This window comes from Taudactylus pleione, unplaced genomic scaffold (assembly GCF_031769625.1).
Source record: "Taudactylus pleione unplaced genomic scaffold, aTauple2 ptg000906l, whole genome shotgun sequence".
NCBI lineage: Eukaryota > Metazoa > Chordata > Amphibia > Anura > Myobatrachidae > Taudactylus > Taudactylus pleione.
The window spans coordinates 2568232-2573680 of record NW_028285307.1 but is presented as its reverse complement, the minus strand read 5'-3'; positions in this window follow the sequence as shown (position 1 = coordinate 2573680).

Below are 5449 nucleotides of genomic sequence, written 5' to 3'. Positions count from 1 at the left end.
TCTAAAGACGCCACTGGCTTTGGCACACCCTGGTTTTCTGGAATGCTGCCCGTCGCTGCCCCCAAATACCAGCAGTTTGCCCATCATGCTGCAGGTTTTGGGGCACTGCAACCGACATCGCAGAACCAGATCTGCGCATTAGCAGGGCGGCTCCTGCACATGCGCAGATCATTAAACATCAGAGATTTACGTAAATCACTGAATGAGGCCCAATGTCAGCAGCCGACAACTATAATGTTGCTGCCAGTGCTGTAACTATGGTCGGGATGGCAGTCACCAGGGGATCTGATCGCATGTGCGGAGGGTCCCACAATTTTTAACCCAAAGGGGGCCTTTGCCCTCCCTATACAGGTTAGAGGGAGCTCATGTCAATTACCCTAATTTGCCAATTGGACCAAGCTCCTATCTCTGGGCTCCGTCGTGGAGCCTCCGCAATGTTATTGCCCAGAAGATTAGCGCATTACTGGCTAACATAAGGCTGAATACAGAACCCTGCACTGGAAGCCTGTGGTAATAACAGGATGTACTTAATATCCCTACTATCGGAATGCCGGCTACCGAAATCCTGGCGCCAGAATCCCAATCCCTGGGAAAACACCGGCACCGGAATCCCGACATGACTGGGGATGCCGACGTCAGCATCCCGCCAGCCGGCATCCTGATCACAAGGAGATCGGGGCAAGGTAAGTATAAGCCGTGGTGGGAGGGGAGGGTTAGGGTTAGGCACCCCAGGGGGACTTAGGGTTAGCCTGAAAGAGGGGGGAGGTTAGGGTTAGACTCCAGGCATGGGGGCTTAGCTTTAGGCACCACCAGGGGGAGGTTGGGGTTAGGCACTAAGGGGGGTGGGTTAGGTTTATGCACTTACCGGGAGGGTTAGGGTTCGGGGTAGGGAGGGTTAGTTAGTATGAGGGTACAAAAAAGGAAGGTTAGGGTTAGGAAGTAAATATTGACAGCCGGCATCCCCTCCGTCGGTATTTCATACCAATTCCGTAATAACAGATTAGCTCCCAGAAACTCATCCATATATTTGTGCACGTTTTAAGGAACCTCACATTTTCCTGGAGACCATTTTCAAAAACTGGCGCACATATAGCATCCTTCCATACTAGTGTAACATATAGCATCCTTCCATACTAGTGTAACATATAGCATCCTTCCATACTAGTGTAACATATAGCATCCTTCCATACTAGTGTAACATATAGCATACTTCCATACTAGTGTAACATATAGCATACTTCCATACTAGTGTAACATATAGCATCCTTCCATACTAGTGTAACATATAGCATCCTTTCATACTAGTGTAACATATAGCATCCTTCCATACTAGTGTAACATATAGCATCCTTCCATACTAGTGTAACATATAGCATCCTTCCATACTAGTGTAACATATAGCATCCTTCCATACTAGTGTAACATATAGCATCCTTTCATACTAGTGTAACATATAGCATCCTTTCATACTAGTGTAACATATAGCATCCTTCCATACTAGTGTAACATATAGCATCCTTTCATACTAGTGTAACATATAGCATCCTTCCATACTAGTGTAACATATAGCATACTTCCATACTAGTGTAACATATAGCATCCTTTCATACTAGTGTAACATATAGCATCCTTCCATACTAGTGTAACATATAGCATCCTTCCATACTAGTGTAACATATAGCATCCTTCCATACTAGTGTAACATATAGCATCCTTCCATACTAGTGTAACATATAGCATCCTTCCATACTAGTGTAACATATAGCATCCTTCCATACTAGTGTAACATATAGCATCCTTCCATACTAGTGTAACATATAGCATCCTTCCATACTAGTGTAACATATAGCATCCTTCCATACTAGTGTAACATATAGCATCCTTCCATACTAGTGTAACATATAGCATCCTTCCATACTAGTGTAACATATAGCATCCTTCCATACTAGTGTAACATATAGCATCCTTCCATACTAGTGTAACATATAGCATCCTTCCATACTAGTGTAACATATAGCATCCTTCCATACTAGTGTAACATATAGCATCCTTCCATACTAGTGTAACATATAGCATCCTTCCATACTAGTGTAACATATAGCATCCTTCCATACTAGTGTAACATATAGCATCCTTCCATACTAGTGTAACATATAGCATACTTCCATACTAGTGTAACATATAGCATCCTTCCATACTAGTGTAACATATAGCATCCTTTCATACTAGTGTAACATATAGCATCCTTCCATACTAGTGTAACATATAGCATCCTTCCATACTAGTGTAACATATAGCATCCTTCCATACTAGTGTAACATATAGCATCCTTCCATACTAGTGTAACATATAGCATCCTTTCATACTAGTGTAACATATAGCATCCTTTCATACTAGTGTAACATATAGCATCCTTCCATACTAGTGTAACATATAGCATCCTTTCATACTAGTGTAACATATAGCATCCTTCCATACTAGTGTAACATATAGCATACTTCCATACTAGTGTAACATATAGCATCCTTTCATACTAGTGTAACATATAGCATCCTTTCATACTAGTGTAACATATAGCATCCTTCCATACTAGTGTAACATATAGCATCCTTCCATACTAGTGTAACATATAGCATCCTTCCATACTAGTGTAACATATAGCATCCTTCCATACTAGTGTAACATATAGCATCCTTCCATACTAGTGTAACATATAGCATCCTTCCATACTAGTGTAACATATAGCATCCTTCCATACTAGTGTAACATATAGCATCCTTCCATACTAGTGTAACATATAGCATCCTTCCATACTAGTGTAACATATAGCATCCTTCCATACTAGTGTAACATATAGCATCCTTCCATACTAGTGTAACATATAGCATCCTTCCATACTAGTGTAACATATAGCATCCTTCCATACTAGTGTAACATATAGCATCCTTCCATACTAGTGTAACATATAGCATCCTTCCATACTAGTGTAACATATAGCATCCTTCCATACTAGTGTAACATATAGCATCCTTCCATACTAGTGTAACATATAGCATCCTTCCATACTAGTGTAACATATAGCATACTTCCATACTAGTGTAACATATAGCATCCTTCCATACTAGTGTAACATATAGCATCCTTCCATACTAGTGTAACATATAGCATCCTTCCATACTAGTGTAACATATAGCATCCTTTCATACTAGTGTAACATATAGCATCCTTTCATACTAGTGTAACATATAGCATCCTTCCATACTAGTGTAACATATAGCATCCTTCCATACTAGTGTAACATATAGCATCCTTCCATACTAGTGTAACATATAGCATCCTTCCATACTAGTGTAACATATAGCATCCTTTCATACTAGTGTAACATATAGCATCCTTCCATACTAGTGTAACATATAGCATCCTTCCATACTAGTGTAACATATAGCATCCTTTCATACTAGTGTAACATATAGCATCCTTCCATACTAGTGTAACATATAGCATCCTTCCATACTAGTGTAACATATAGCATCCTTCCATACTAGTGTAACATATAGCATCCTTCCATACTAGTGTAACATATAGCATCCTTCCATACTAGTGTAACATATAGCATACTTCCATACTAGTGTAACATATAGCATCCTTCCATACTAGTGTAACATATAGCATCCTTCCATACTAGTGTAACATATAGCATCCTTTCATACTAGTGTAACATATAGCATCCTTTCATACTAGTGTAACATATAGCATCCTTCCATACTAGTGTAACATATAGCATCCTTTCATACTAGTGTAACATATAGCATACTTCCATACTAGTGTAACATATAGCATCCTTTCATACTAGTGTAACATATAGCATCCTTCCATACTAGTGTAACATATAGCATCCTTTCATACTAGTGTAACATATAGCATCCTTCCATACTAGTGTAACATATAGCATCCTTCCATACTAGTGTAACATATAGCATACTTCCATACTAGTGTAACATATAGCATCCTTCCATACTAGTGTAACATATAGCATCCTTTCATACTAGTGTAACATATAGCATCCTTCCATACTAGTGTAACATATAGCATCCTTTCATACTAGTGTAACATATAGCATCCTTTCATACTAGTGTAACATATAGCATCCTTCCATATTAGTGTAACATATAGCATCCTTCCATACTAGTGTAACATATAGCATCCTTCCATACTAGTGTAACATATAGCATCCTTCCATACTAGTGTAACATATAGCATCCTTCCATACTAGTGTAACATATAGCATCCTTCCATACTAGTGTAACATATAGCATCCTTCCATACTAGTGTAACATATAGCATACTTCCTTGCCGATGGTAAATGCTGGTTTATAGTACAGTTTAAAAAAATGAAAACAAAAAAATAATTTTCAAAAGTACCATAGTCACACACCGACCTTTGCATGAACGCCCCCTTATTTTTTACAAGGAAGCGCACAGATTTGCGGCACAAGATGGCCGCACTTGCAGGGTGCTAGAATGTGCATTTTCTGCTTGAAGTACTTGGGTAGATTGGGGGCAATTCCTTGGTGCAAAAAATGATGCCGATTATATTATATTTTATTGTAATTCATATGTGTCCCGAATGAAAGGGATAATATGGCAAGCCTATTACTAACCCCTCTCCAGACCAAACACTGCTATTACAGTCAAGGCTTTAACACTGGGCACACACGTAAAGATTTTCTGTCCAACCATCCAACTAGCTGATTGGTTGGAATGAAAATCTGGTAATGTATGGGAGTAACTGATGATCAGCAATTTGCTCCTAAATGCCAGAAAACAGATGAAAATGGCGTCAGACAAGTTGTTAAATGTTTGATCTAAACAATTTGTTCAAACAACAGTTTTTGTCCATTTTCCGGCGTTTAGGAGCAAATTGCTGATCATCAGTTACTCCCATACATTACCAGATTTTCATTCCAACCAATCAGCTAGTTGGATGGTTGGACAGAAAATCTTTACGTGTGTACCCAGCTTACGCCTATCCATGCTTGAGTCCAGATGATTAAATTAAATTGGCTGAGGTACTAATTAATTCACCTGTGCTCAAACATGGATATTCTTAAAGCCTGGACTGTAATAGCGGAGTTTGGGAAACTCTGCCCTAAAGTGATGATGTCTGTTTCTATGTAAACATTAGTATGAGTCTGAAATTAATTTGTAACTATTCTTTGTTTTGCCACAAACCAGTTTGACAACAGATCCTCAGTGTAAACACCTCTGTCCCCAACACTTGGGGTAAATCAGATATATTCATATAATAATGTAATAGATGTTACAGAGGTGTAGTTGGAGGATAGGAGGCATTTGTGTCTCCTCCCTCCAAAACGTTCTGCACCACATGAGATGGGAGACCCACAATAACCCCACCCCAGTCACAAGCTCCATTACACACACAGGCTAT